The sequence below is a fragment of the Miscanthus floridulus genome, chromosome 7 (assembly GCF_019320115.1).
Source record: "Miscanthus floridulus cultivar M001 chromosome 7, ASM1932011v1, whole genome shotgun sequence".
In the NCBI taxonomy this organism is placed as follows: domain Eukaryota; kingdom Viridiplantae; phylum Streptophyta; class Magnoliopsida; order Poales; family Poaceae; genus Miscanthus; species Miscanthus floridulus.
The window spans coordinates 134716275-134731909 of NC_089586.1; the positions used below are offsets into that span (position 1 = coordinate 134716275).

Consider the following 15635-nt stretch of genomic DNA (forward strand, 5'->3'; position numbering starts at 1 on the left):
GTGTGCAAGGAACTAGCAAAGCTATGTAGTGCTTTGCTGAGATGGTACAGGCGCTGGATCGATGGCAAGAGCTCGACGGAGCTTTGGCGGCGACGACTGGAAAACAGAGGAGGAGAAAAGAAGAATGACGATGACGCCTGGGCTATAAAGGATGGCCAGGAAGCAAGAGGAAGCCTCAACGCAGCCTTCTCCATGCCAGCACGACACCAAAGACGGCCACGACCATGCCTAGAAGCAGAAAGAAGATCGCCGGCGGTGACAGCTGCCCGCTGGTACTGTTCATCTTATTTACAAAATTGCCATTTGATTTAAAAACCAAATTACTCCCAAATTTATGTAACAATTAAAAAATCTCCAAAAATAAAAGTTGTTCAAAATCCAAAGTTCTACAACTTTGTTTTTATAACCATAACCAAATTCGGTCTACATTTTGAAATGCAAGTTTAAATTCAAAAAGGGGTCATTTCAAGAATTTACGCCTTTTCAAATTACTTCAAATTTTTCATAACAACTTTGAAAACTCCAAAAACAAACTTTGTATAACTTGACAAGCTCTACACTTTTGCTTTTAGACTCAAACCCAAAATGTGCTTAGATTTTGAAATGGGTTTTCCAGGGTAAAATTAAATGTTGAAATCAGGGTTCTTCGGAAATTCAAATCAATACAAAGATTTTAACTCAATTAAAGCCATACAAGCCAACACATATAACATAAAGGTAAACTTGTTTTAGTGTATGCATATCAAAATTTTTTGCTAACACATGAATTATGTGCTATGCATATGATGACATGGCAGGTTTTAGTACTTAAGACACCCGAGGTGTTACACATCCCCACCAACCAGGGGAAGAAGCTCCTCCTAGAGGTCCATGCCGAGATTTACGGACACCACGTGGCCCTAAGGTCGCTGGTTGGGAAAGCCTTTCGCCAAGGTTTTTACTGGCCCACCACACTACAAGATGTAGAGGAGGTCATCCGCAGGTGTGAAGGATGCTAGTTCTATGCTCAGCAAACCCATTTGCTGGCACAGGAGCTCCAAACCATCCCCATCACCTGGCCATTCGCGGTTTGGGGCCTCAACATGGTGGGACCCCTCAAAAAGGGCCCAGGCGGCTTCACTCACCTACTTGTAGCAGTCGACAAGTTCACTAAGTGGATAGAGGCCAAGCCCATCACCAACATCCGCTCGGAAGAGGCAGTCAAATTCTTCCTCGACATCATCTACCAGTTTGGTGTTCCTAACTGTATCATCACTGACCACAGGACTAACTTCACCGGAAAGAAGTTCCTAGACTTTAGTAATGGATACGACATCAGGATCGACTGGGCCTCGGTCGGACATCCATGAACTAACGGTCAGGTCGAGCGCGCTAATGGCATGGTCCTCCAAGGACTTAAGTCATGCATCTTCGACCGACCCAACAAGTATGCCGGGCGATGGGTTGCAGAGGTCCCAGTGATCCTCTAAAGACTGAGAATGACCCCAAACTGATCCATAGGGTTCACACCCTTCTTCCTAGCCTACGGAGCTGAGGCAGTGCTACCCTCCGACCTCGACCACGGTGCCCCAAGAGTGAAGGCTTTTGATCACGACCAAGCCATGGAGGCTCAGCAAGACGTAGATGACTGTCATCCATTTCGCTCACTACCAACAAACCCTACGCAGGTACCACGAAAGGAAGATCAGGGGGAGGATACTCGAAGTCGGCAATCTCGTACTCCGTAGGACCCAATCAACGAAGGAAAAACACAAACTCTCTCCACCATGGGAAGGGCCCTATACGGTGACCGAAGTAATCCGACTGGGCACCTAACAACTAGAGGACAACAATGGCAACGTTCTCACCAACACTTGGAACATTGAATAGCTACGTCGTTTTATCCCCTAAATTTGGTCTTACTGCTTTTTAGTCAACACTTGCTCCTGTAAAAGCACCCTAGCCCAAACATTTTTAGCCCGAGTCGCTCGGGGGCTCCATGAGGGTACAATACTAAAATTACCTCTCTTTTTTACTATCACATGGTAAACAACTTTGTCCCCGAACGGAAGCACATTCCATTCCTTTGATTGCCCTACATGACTTTGTTCTTACTCCCAACCAAACGCACCCCGCCATGACCTATGGTTATAAGCAGCCGAGCCCCACGGGCCATGCCTAGGCTCTTAACAGTTGTAGCCTACGGAACTAACGGGCAGGTGCAAAAAAGAAAAGGATAAAAGTGAAAGTTATGCCAGGATAAAAAACAAGGAACAGATAGTGTGGTTCTTTCATAAGAACAGAACTGATGCATTCATTGATACAAAAACTATTCACATGGGGGCTCACCCACAACTATTACATTTTTCTAACTACTTCTAAGACAAATACTACTGCGGCCCCTCGACGACATTGCCTGATGCCAAATGAGAGACTACGACACACACTGCCAGACATAACCACCGCTACAGGGGCCCCGCCTGGTTCAGTCCCCTCGACTTCGGTGAGCGCAACGGGTACCTCAAGGGCATCGCACCCATAGATGCTCAGCAAAGGAACATGGAGCTCCTGACCTTCTCATGTAGTCGAGGCAGCTCCTGTGCAGGGATGCTGCTACCAAGGTATGGCCGCCATGGCTGGAAGAGATCTCCTCAAACTTTATGAACTGGCCAACCTAAGCAGCTATAGGCGTGGAACCCTCCACCAGCACGATCCTGAGCAACTTCCCCTCCGACAAGGCTCGCCCAGTGAAGATCCATCGGAGAAAGGCCACACATGGCTCCATCCTAAAGAAAGCCTCGTAGATAAATCCAACACGCCACCCCCTTCGGTGGAAGCTGTCCCTTCTTAGGCAAAGACGGCCAGCACCACCCCGGACAGCCTCTAGCTTGACATCGCGCTCCGAATTCATGAAAGGATCTGTAAGTCCTCCCCCTCGCTCATCCCCTCTCTCACTTAGGAACCGCTACGACATACAGGCACTCTCGGTGAAGAGGAAGAAGGAGGAGAGATAATAGTCAAAGAACAGGCAAAGGACTATGATGGAGAGCCCTCTCCCTCCCCCTATTTTAGGAAGAAATGCCACAACCAAAGAGGTGCAAAAGATTAGAGCAAAAAACTCTCTCCCTTCCCCCATTCAATGCAGATGGGAAACGATGGGACACACCCTAACTGATGGGATGCACAATGACTGACAGAACGACGCCTGGTCAGACAGAACTCCGCCTGGTGAGACAAGACGTGGCCTGGGTATGGCCCACCACTATCGCATGACCGAGCGTGAAAACCAAAGCATCACCACACATAGGTAGCTCTCCGCATCCCTAGGTAGGACTTGGAAAAACCCAAAATAGGATCTCCACCGGGAGAGACCATTGGGCTTCCTAAGTCGATTGAATGGCTCAGAAAAACACACCGAGAGACATGTAGGGAGTGAAGGTACGCCCCATGTAGGCCATGCCGACTCTGTCACGAACGACGAGCACGGGTCCTAGTCGAACATTTCCGACTGGAGCTCCTCAAACCCCATCACTCGAGTCATCAAGGTAACACTACCGACCCCCTCTATTTCTTTATAATCATTTCATACATCCATACGTGCATTCATTCCATGCGCCCATGCCCCCTGGACAATTCAGGCCCTGAACTGCCTCGGGGCTCGGGAACTAAGCATCACATGTGTAGCGAAATGCATCACAATGCTCCGTGTTGTGTCACAAAGCGGCAGTTGCCTCATTCGACATGAGCAACAACAGAGCCAGGGGAGAAAAACGCAGATGAACCCCATGCGGCCCTCGCCCAGTCTAGCAGACAGGGTCATCTCAACCTTCTTGTTCGATCCTATGCCTCTGCCAAGCCCACAGAATCTCCATCGAGGGGAGGCCATTAGGCCACCCGGGTCGGTCTCTGGAACAACCAAGGCATCTGCCAGATTGTAGGTAAAGGAGCAGTGGAATGTCACAAAGAGGGCTATGCCAACCCCATCACGAACAATAGACCTAGATTTCACTTGATCATACCCATTAGCGAACTCACTGAGAGCGTCACTCGATCCCGAGCGATCGGGACAAGCGACAAAACTCAGCCCCTCTGGTTTTGAGAAACCGAGGATGGGGTAACGCACACAACTCAAATCAACCCCTACTAAGGCCCAACGGGGCTCGGAGGCTCAAGACACCAAACGCTTGGGTCTACGACCCTAAACTCGCCCCATCCGGCTACGCTTTGACTGCACTCCAAAAACTACCTGGGTCTATGACCCTAAACTCACCTTATCCGGCTACGCTTTGACTGCACTCCAAAACTACCTGGGTCTATGACCCTGAACTCGCCCCATCGGGATCCATGACTCTGACTCACCCGATCCCATGGCATGCACCGACGCCAGGATCAGTGAGCCCAACCTCCTCCGATCCCAAAACTAACTGCCTCGCCTGATCCCACGATGCGCACCGACGCCAGGATCAGCGAGCCCTACCTTGTTCGATCCCTAAACTAACTACCTCGCCCGATCCCATGGCACGCATCGATGCTAGGATCCACGAGCTCTACCTCGCCCGATCCCAAAACTAAAAACACCTCGGCTACGCAATGACGCCTTGGTTGACAAACTCTGTCTCGACTAAAAAACATGCCCACTGAGAATACCCCCTAGGCGATTCTACCTGAATCGACCAAGGGCTACACCCACAGGTGCGCTCGCGTGCACTCGCCGGCAAAACAAAAATCTCCCCTACTGACAACATAACCCCCCTGAATGATTCTTCGAATCGACCGGGGGCTCAGGGGCTACACCTGTGGGTTGCGCTTGTGCGCACCCGTCGTCAAAGACAAAAATCCCCCAAATGATTCTTCCTGAATCGCCCGAGGGCTCGGGGGCTCCTGTCGGGTTCATAAACCTAGGGTCCCTCACGGACTGGCTTCCCAACAGAGTCTCAGCCCAAGCAGACACCGCGCAACTCACAGGCCATCCCAAGTATCTAAATAATAGACCAGAAGGGCGCTCCAATCACCAACTAGAAGGTCTAGCCGAGGAGGAGCAGCACCCGTATTCCGACTCTGGTCCACCTCTCCGACCAGAGTGCTTACTTCGGTCACTAGCCCTCCTCCGGATGGCCTCTCTGATCAGAAGGCCTAGCCAAAGCACTACCTCCAACATCGACCCCACATCTCCGACTAGGGTATGCAAAAACCCCTACTCACTTCTCTTCTCCAAATGGCGCAACCAGAGCCGACTAGGACCAACTGATCGGGGACGCCCGCTCGGAAAGGACCAGGGAACAAACGAGGAAAGCAAGGCAAGGTGCATAAGTCAAACCATGATACCAGGGACCGTACCCTGTACACCTATAGAAATAATACTCTACAATCTCCCTGACACAAATAGTGTTGTAGGCGCCGACATTTTCCCTACAGTATTGTGGGCGCCATTAACTCTCATACAGTAAGGCCCCCCACATGCCTCTAGGCATCGACAGTGTTGTGGGCGCCAACATTTACCATACCGAGTGAACATGGTGAAACTCCTCACATGCCTCTAGGCATCAACAGTATAGCAGGTACCGACATATGCCATACCCAAACAATACAACGCAGCCTCCCATGTGCATCCGATATCCAACAGTATTATGGGTGCCTACCATCATCCTGTACTCGCCGGTGTGGGCAACAAGGTTTAGAAGCATACGTACTCTCTCCCTCTCACTTGTAAAGCCATCCCCTTCATCTATAAAAGGGGATGCCCTCTCTCCCAAGAAACTCAGTTAGTCTAGGTCAATTCAAGCACTTCCAGATTCATTAGATCGATCAAGTTCACTAGCTCACAACCATAGAACCGCCAGGTTCGGACCTTAAGCACATGCTTGAACACTTAGCTCATAGTAGAGCTCCTGTTGCTCTTGGCCCTTCTGACCGGAGCTGACCAGACCTCTTGTACCCTCTCCATCTTTCTCCTTCTCGTTTGTAACCCCACTACAAACTTCGAGCACCTAGGCTCAGGAATAAAGTCACTGACCGACTCAAACTAGATATAGGGCATGTTGCCTGAACTAGTATAAAACCTATGTCATTGAGTGTTAGGCTGCCTTCGATCACAACGTAAGACAAAACTACAAATATTTACTTTTTGGTCACTTTCTGCACCGACACCTCCTGAGCACGGCGGGGCGAGTCATGCTTATCAACACTGTGTTGGGCGGGCTTCTAACATATACTATGGGTAATGGGTGCCCTGGCACTACCCTAGGTGTGTGTGTAGCCATTGACGCCTATCGTCGAGCTTTCCTATGGACGGACACAGATACTGTCTTCGGAGCTCAATGTCTGGTGGCGTGGGAAAATGTCTCCAAGACCAAAGAAGATGGGGGGCTTGGCATCAAGCGGTTGGACATGTAAAATGCCTACCTCCTACTGAAATTGATCCACCAGCCGTATCACCAAGGCTCCACCTAGGCAAGCTGAGCAAGAGAGCATGTTCGCCTTGACTCTCTCAAAGACGACCTGAGCGGTGACCACTGGTCTGCCTTGTGAAACCTCCTATCGGCATGCCATTGAATCGCTAAGGTCATGATGGGGGCGGGCAGGACACATCCTTCTGGCATGACTCATGGCTAGGAGATGGACCGTTGTTAGACCAAATGCCAGCCTTGTTCAGCCATTATGCAGGGAGGGCAACGTTGGTGTAGGAGGTGGTGACCACTGGCCTCCCCATACTACTACAACGGAGGCTATCCCCAAAGGCTAGGTCTAAGCTATTGGCACTGACGGAGATGATGAGCGCGCTCACCCTAACGAAGGACCTGGATGAATGTTGTTGCTTCTTTGAGGACGATTCACACCACCTGCTCTCTAGGGCAATGTACAAGGCTTCAGTACGTAGTGACCACATATGTGAATCCTACGCATTTGTCTGGCACAACTCCGTGCCACCCTGAGTGAAATTCTTTGGTTGGGTCCTGACCTAGGAAAGAATTCTCTGTAAGGAAACTCTGGCCCAAAAGAACATCATTCAAGATACAGGATGTGACGTCTGTGGTGGTGGTGATGAGACTGCAGACCACATCTTCTCTAGCTACCCCTTCGTCCACGCATTCTAGGAAATCATTGGCTGGCGCACTGACGAGATCGCCAAGGTGATGGAGCTTCAAAAAACCTCCACCCCCCACAGTTACCTAAGGCCACCGCTCATACCATAATATTGCTATGTTGCTAGGATATTTGGAAGCACCACCATGACGTGGTGTTTAGAGGGCTTCAGTCGGAGCATGGCAGGTTGATTATGGCATGCAAAGAATCAGCGAGGCTCTAGGCCTCCTACATCCTGAAGAAGTCAAATGCTTTCATCAGGAGTTGGCAAAGAATCTTAACCATGTAATCCCCTCCCCCCATCTATGATCATGTAAACTGGCGGTGCTTTAGCCCCCACCAACCGGGTATTCCCGGGTATTAGTGGAATGGAATTTAGGTGAGGATCTTTTGGATCCTCCTCGGTGTTGACCTAAAAAAACTACCTAATTTTTCCTTGTCTTCTCATGTAGCCACATCCTCATTTCATCCATAGGCCTGCCAGAGATGCACTATGCCAAAGAAGCAAATTAGTGATGGCTCACGATGTCACTTAGTGATGCTGAAACCATGTGTCTATAAATTTATGTTTGTGATGTGGACAATAATAGTGACGGGTGCACAACCACATCTCATATAAGTACATAAAAGAGATGGTTGATAACCAGAAACTGTCTCTGATATGTAACAAATAACAACGGCTTCTTAAGGCACTACTAGTTTTTGATCAGCACATAAAGATATGGTTAATAACCAAAAATCATCTCTGATATTAAACAAATAGCAATGCCTCCTAAGGAAATACCTGTCTCTGATCAGTACATAAAAGAGATCGTTAGTAACGCAAAACCATCTCTGATATGTAACAAATTGTGATAGCTCCTAAAGCATTACCCGTCTCTGATCAGTACATAAAAGAGACGGGCAGTAACCAAAAATCATCCCTAATATTTTACTAGTGACGACTCTTAAGGCACTACCCGCCTCTCGTAAGAATAATACAAACAGTTACCTAATAGAAACCGTCAGAGGGTTACTCAAATAGAGACGTTAGCACTAATGGAGCCCATCCTAGTTTTTGATACAGTACGTCTGGCCTGTCTGCAATATGCTTGCATTAGAGACGGTTACGGTTTTGTTGTAGAACATGTCTCTGATGCAGCTTATCACAGACGTGTTAGATGCAAATCCATGTCTCTTTATTTGCTCATCACAGGATGGTCATGAATTTCTCATCAGTGCAGTAGGTATAAGTGTGCATAGATAAATAAGTAACCAACTGCCACACATGTACTCTCACAAGATCAATGTTTATAAACCCACATAAGTCCAAAATAAATTTCCCCGTCTCATTCATGCCTTTGGAGTTGCGACATAAGTAATGAGGCAATAGCTTCTCAGATTCCCAACAGCACACTTCTATCGAGTACTATGGTGGCACCTCAAAATCCTTACATATAAAATGGAAGAAACACAACCTTTTAGGTAAGATAGCTATAAATTAGCACTAAGAGGAGCCATATCTAGCTCTAGGGTTTGCACAAAGTAGTTTATACCAAAGTGTGATGTGCAGTGTAGAAGCCACAAGTGTGGTCATTGGGTTGCTGGTGGCACTACAAAGTTATGCATGAAAGCATTAGTAGGTGGATACGGGTACCAATTCAAAAGGAATTCAAATTAACACAACCCATTAATTACCAGGAATTTAGAGACATGTGACAGTACACCCTTATTAGCTAACTTCTTTTTGTAATTTGAAAGACAAAAAACCCTGCAATCATGCAACATGAACATGTGGTCAGTATGTATACTGTTTCCCACTTATATCTGTGTATGTAACCAATGCAAATCAAGACAAACTTACTGGTTAATCAATATTTTCAACAAGGTATGGTCCAACAAAATGGACATCTTTTTCCACATTTGTTTTCTTCGGCTTTTTCAGTGCTCTTTCTCTTCCGAAGGGTATTTTTTCTATCCAAAGGTAACTTCAATGTCCTTACCTGGCTATAGACATATTCACCAGTGAAATTCCTTGGAGCAGATGCCCTCTTTGTCGTGCCATCAGATTGTTGTTTCATGTTACGATATAGATGTAACATGGGAAGGAAACATCGATGCCTTGTGTACACCTATTTTTTGGAGTTGTTTAGCCACATGATCTCGGTGTCATCCAAGCATTGGAAACAATCTTTGTCCCCTTCACTCTGCCTAGAGAAGCTACAGTGCCCATGTACATCAGTGACGGTGGTGAACAAATGGCACGTATTGTGAACTTTGACCGTGTGTACCGGTCAAATATTTTAACACCCTCCACCCATAGTTATTTGAGCTCATCCACCACTGGTCTTAGATACTATTGGTATTTAATAGTGCAAATAAGAAAATAAGAATTCTACAAGTGCACAATTATATCATTGTAGCACTTCATCGTGAGTATTCCAGGTATCGTTATTTATATTTTACCACTGGTAGGAACGGTGGCTAGAAAGAGATTGATAAACTTATACTTATGATGACTCAATGAACTAAACACTTTAGACAGGGGTGAACCAAAAGATATGTATAAATATGATAAACATAACACTCAGAGAGACTCCAAATAGCAATAATAAGTTAAGTAGACTAAAATAGAGATAAATTCCTAAGTTGTCTTAGTTACAAGTCAAAGCATACAAGCCATTATATATACTTAGAAATAGCAAAAGATTAACTCTATACTTATGCAAAGGGGACATCATCTATGGATGAGTATAGTAATACTTTCTTCGTCGACGACATAGGTCCTACTAGTCCTACAAATAGGGGATGGCATATAGAGGATCTACTAGGCTGTTGCCCTAATAAACCTACCATACCCGGAATGGAGGGTGCATCCACAGATAAGACAATATATAAGCACCATGCTTACATATAATCTGGCTACTCAACCAGTTCAAACACTTAATTGAGCGCTCTGTGATTCTATGCATAGATATAGTGATAACTTCGAGTATACTAAGCATATACTCAAAGTAAACTAAGAACTTGATAACTAAGAAAATGATGTAGATGAAGATTAAAGTCATAAAGTAGATATATATGATAGATACAAGGGCTATACTAAGCCTCTAGATGACTAGATCCAGAATCCGAGCACAAGCCCGACTCTACTTTGATCTAACTTAACTAGACTATGCTATGAATCTATGTTTGTGGAGCTTTTCTCCATTGAGGTGGTTCTCTGACTCAAATGATTCATAGTGAGACAAGTCAAATGTCGAGTGCCTTACAGGAGGGGGTTTGGGGGTCCTTTTATAGGGGAGATGGAGTAGGGGCAAGGAATTGCCACGTCATCAATCTGTGTCACGCCTTAATCTCATCCTTCTATACAAACAGACTTGAATTAATGGCGTAGATTTATCCTTAAAGTCGGTGGAGCAGACGAGGGCTGACAGTTGGGGCCCAGGATGGTCAGTCAACCTATAGGTGAGGTCGGCTGACCCCACCCTGGCTCACCTATCAGCTGGTCTTTGTCCCCTCGATATGTATGGATGTTTAGGGCCCATTTGGTTTGGTTTCGTGGTAATTGGATCTGATTCTTTGACATAAGTTGGCCCAGTTTGACCTATTTTCTGGTTAAGTCCTTCTGCACTTGTGAAATCACCAAAGCTTGTAAAAATAGTTAGTTTAAACCTCTAGATCTATGTTGGTGATTGATTTAAAGGATAAAAGTATATCATATTAATGAATTATAGTTGACGTTATCGACCATCAACAAGCTCCCCCAAGCTTAACCTTTGCTAGTCCCTAGCAAAACTAAACTTAAAGCAATGGATCACGAGTTGCTACAATGCTTTCACGCCTCAAAAGTACACAAGCGTTCAATAAAAAAATTCTCCTCTGGATTAAAATAAACCGATTCAACTTTCAAACTCATCCATATTACCTTCAACCATGGGGCTTATTGGCCTTCACTTGGGTCATTGAGTAATTGAAAGACAGAACAATCAAGTCAAGCACTATATCTCAAGTTCTTTTGCTCAACCATCATTCCATATGTTTTATAAGTTTTCAAATAAAACTCAGAGATTCCTTTGTATGACACTCTTAGATCTCTCTATATGTGGTATTTGTGGATCCTCACTCTTCTAATCCCTCTTTTTATGTGATATTTTTTTATCTTCACTAAGGCATTTTGATGTTTGCCTTTTCTTCCTAAGCCTTTGTGGAGTTCATACGTAGTGAAAATAATTGAGCATACTTGTAATACATATATTGTAAAGTCAAACCTCGGATCCAAAGAGGAAACAATCAAATCAAGATGTGCATGTGTGTGGATATATGTAGTTGCTAATCCTAATTCTACTATGCTCCTTGAAACATATTTCTCTCTTTTTAAAACTTGAAATATTTTTGTGAGAACATGGGCTATCTTTATTCATATCTTTCTCTCTCTCTCTCTCTCTTTTAAATATCTCGGACATCTTTGTGTGCATTTTTATCATACTTTTGCATAGCCCCATGTCTCCTTTTGTAACAAAACTTTTTGAGAGAGATATCAATAAGAACTTGGAGCATTTATTTTGAATGGAATCCTAACAGGCATGTTTTTATTTTACTCCCAGTGTAGGAGTAGAATATTTTTGGGTGGATCTAAATGAAAGACATGTTTTTGCGCCTACTTCAGTGTAGAGTAGTGCATATTTAGGTGGTGTGTACGTGATCTTGATTTTAAAAGCATGATAAGGTCCTCATAAGGTGATAAGGGTCACAAAAGTTTGACAAAACTCAACACAATGACAAACAACATATATGTGGAAGGTTTTCCTAGTCTAAACATATATGGCTATGGTAGAAATTTAAGCTCATCATACAGGAACTCATCATGTAAAATTTTAATCTTTTCAAAACAAAACTCTAAAGCTTTAGTTTCACATAGAACAAGATAAACATCAACTCAGACCATCTCATATCTTGTCCATCAAATAACTAGACTTAGATCAAGCTTATGATATCCACAAGTTTCAAGTTCAGAGTAAGTCCTTATATTAAATCAAATTTATCCAAAACTCGGGAGAATCTTAAGCTGAAAACTAGGTACTTGAAATGAATTACAACAGAGCAACTATTCATCATTTCCATTATGAGAGCAAATGAGAAAGATTAAGCTCCTTTTTATTTAATTGTTTTAAGCAAATTATCATACACACTTTTTTATTTTATCATTAACATTGAGTATTTATTTTTATTTTGCCAGAAATACTAAAAAGTAAAATAAGGTAGAAAAAAATACTTACCTGGATAATGGAGATGTACCGTCCCCAAGCTAGTTCTCGACTAGTATGGTTTAGCAAAATTGATGATCACACACATCTCTCTTTTTTTAACAAGGGAAATAATCACGTCTTTAAATCTTGTAGCCATTTTATTCTTGTTAATCTTCACCAGAAAGGTTAGTGACCAAGAATACCAAAAAGCTACTTTATCAAAGAACGTGATCTTTATTAAAAAGTTTTTTTATTAAAAAATCACAATTCTCTTAACTAAGCATGAGCCTTCATGTGCTCACATTATTTTTAATTAAGAGAGAACCTTCATGTGCTCACTTTTTTTATTGCCACCATAATGAATAGTCTTATGGGTTTTTACACACAACAAAATTATTCATATGGGGCTTTAATTTATTTAATACCAAACTTAAAATAAAACTAAATTTATTATGCATAGTCAAACTTTTTATTTTCTTTTCATATATATGTTAAAAATATGCTAAAAGAAAATTTTATGCTAAAAGAAAATTTTATGCATCTAACTTATATGATTATGCAGAAAAGATTTTTATTATTTTTATTTTTTTAGATGTAATGCAGAATTGAAAGATCATGCATTTGAAAAAGAAATAAATATGGATAACTACCGATTTACCTTTCGGCGAGGGTTCGGTGTTTTAAGTCTTGCCGAACCAGACTTCTCCTTGTCAAGTTTATTATTCGGGTGCCTCGATTGGTCACGGAGATGGAGACCTAGATGGTGACACCATCTTCTTCTGCCAAACCTTTTTAGGTTTTGAATTTAACTTTGATGTAACGGGTTCTTTCTTCTCAACTTGTTCTTTATTTTCTAGAAGTTGATTCTCTTGGTGCAATGTTGAGCGACGTCTTCTATTTGGATGGTTCTTCTTGACCTGTTTGTTAGTTGTATAACCATTAAAAGCACACTTTATCTTCCATCCTGGAAATTGGAAATGGATTTGTCCAGACCCCACATAGATGACAACATTTGTAGTGTTGAGGAACGGTCTTCCAAGGATGAGAGGAATTTCTTCATCGATTCCCATGTCGAGAATTATGAAGTCAGCAGGAACATAGTCATCTTTGATTTTCACCAAGATGTCTCTTGCTAGTCCCTCTGGAAATCGAATTATTTGGTGTGCTATCTATAATTGAGTGTATATAGGAAACAAATGTTCACCTATCAAGTTATCATATGTTACCTTGGACATAATGTTGACACCAGATCTAAGATCGTAGAAGGCGTTGTTGAACACTGTCATCCAATTGTGCATTCAATTGTTGGTAGACATGGATCTCCTTTCTTGGTGTTGAATGGTAAAACAAGGAGATGATCATAGTTGGATCAAAGTGTATTGATCATGTTAACAAACTCAAGCCTTCCTTGTTCAAACTTAAGTTTTTGTGTTCATTGTAGCTGATCCTTCTTCTTGCCTTTGGCTTTCCTAGTTGGAGGTTGTTCTTGTAACAATTTAGTAGAATGCAACTTGCTATTTCTAAATGAGAACTTCTCCACTCCATCTTTCATTTGGAAACAGATCTTGGCGCTCCCAGCATGGATGGTTGCTTTAGTAGTGTGTAAGAAGAGACGTCCCAGGATGATGGGTGCCTTTAAATCATGGCCGGTGTCCAAGACTACAAAGTCCATGGGTACATACGAGCTTCCAACTCATATACAGATATCATCTGCAACCCCTTTTGCTTTGCGAATTGATTAGTCTGCAAGCCTCACAAGCATGGTTGTGTACAATAAATTACCAAATTATAAGATTTGATCATATATTACCTTTGGCATAACATTAACGCTTGCACCTAAGTCACAGATGACTTCTTCGATATCATGAGGTCCAATCTTGATGGGAATGACAGGGCATCCAAAATCACCTCTCTTTTCGGGCATGGATTCATCCCTCCATCCTCTAGAACTTGATTCTTTGTAGAAATCATAATTTCCTATTTCTACTAAGTTTACAGTTTCAGGATCTTCAGGCTGCCCTAGAATCTTACCTTTTTCGGTTGAGGGAATAGCAGCCGCCAACTGAGCTATTTGTGATTCTAGCATTTTATTAAAGCTAAGCTATTTTTTCATGGCAGATGAAAAACTATCTATTTTACTATTTATGTTTTATAAGATTTTATCATTACAAATAAGCTTTTAAGATATGTTATCATTTATTTTAGCTTGTCCTAAAACTAAATCTTTCAAGGATGATTGATTATAAGAATTATTAAAATTATTATCTTGGTAAATACCTTGATAGTTACCTTGATAATTGGGCCTCTATTTTTGGCCCCATCCTTGTCCTTGTTGTTGTTGAGGATGATAGTTGTTGTTGTTGATGAGAAAGTTCATATCCTCTTGTGTTTTGGGACAATTGTTCCCCGAATGTCCAGTGTTTCCACAGACTTCACAAGTCATATGTGAATCAAAGATTTGCATGACATCTTGCTTTTCATTGGCTCGGTCTTCAAGCCTCTTCATTAGTACGTCCATCTTAGCAGACAATATGTCTACTTCTTTGATTGTATGCATACCTCCTCCTCTTTTATGGGGTCGAAGAAGTTCTTCCGACCAGCCTTGGTTGGAAACCATCTTTTCTATGAGAGTTGTTGCTTCAGTGATAGTGAGTGATAAGAATGCTCCTCCTACAGCAACGTCTACATTTTCACGGGCGCTATTGATTAACCCATGGTAGAAAGTTTGCATGAGCAACTAATTCTCCATCCCATGATGAGGACATTCTGAAATGTATTCTTGAAATTGTTCCCATGCCTCAGGAATAGCGTCATCACTTTGCTGTTGGAAGCTTGAAATTCTTCCACACAAAGCATTGGTTTTGCCCACTAGAAAGAACTTTGATAAGAATGCATTGGAGCATCTTGCCCAAGTGTTGATGTTGTTTTTATTAGCGTAGAACCATTGGTTCGCCTTTCCCAAAAGTGAAAATGGAAAGAGACGAAGTAACACGACATCTTGAGTGACTCCTTTGATAGTAAATGTGCTGCAAATCTCCAGAAAATGCTAAAGATGGGCACTTGCATCTTCATGTGCCTTTCCACAAAATTGGCTAGCTTGCACCATGTTAATGAGAGCTGGCTTGAGTTCAAATGCTGCATCTCCAGTGTTGATCGCTGGTCCAGTATGAATGTTATTGGCATTTGGTGCAGAGAATTCACAGAGAGTCTTCTCAGCCATGGCTTCAGAAATTGGTATTTAGCTACCTCCTAACTAGTTTGATTTCGACTAGGAAGTTGATGCTTCCTTATTCTTCATACTTTTTCTGATAAGAGATTCTGGATCTTCAATGAAATTTATCAGAA

General features: G+C 43.0%; 1 non-coding gene across 1 annotated transcript; it reads left to right on the forward strand.

Moving 5' to 3' along the window:
* The first annotated feature begins 15037 nt into the window (after window positions 1–15037).
* On the forward strand, window positions 15038–15146 carry LOC136468162 (small nucleolar RNA R71). The gene has a single exon (XR_010761699.1). It is a non-coding gene; the product is annotated as a small nucleolar RNA R71 (small nucleolar RNA).
* Window positions 15147–15635: the final 489 nt, after the last annotated feature.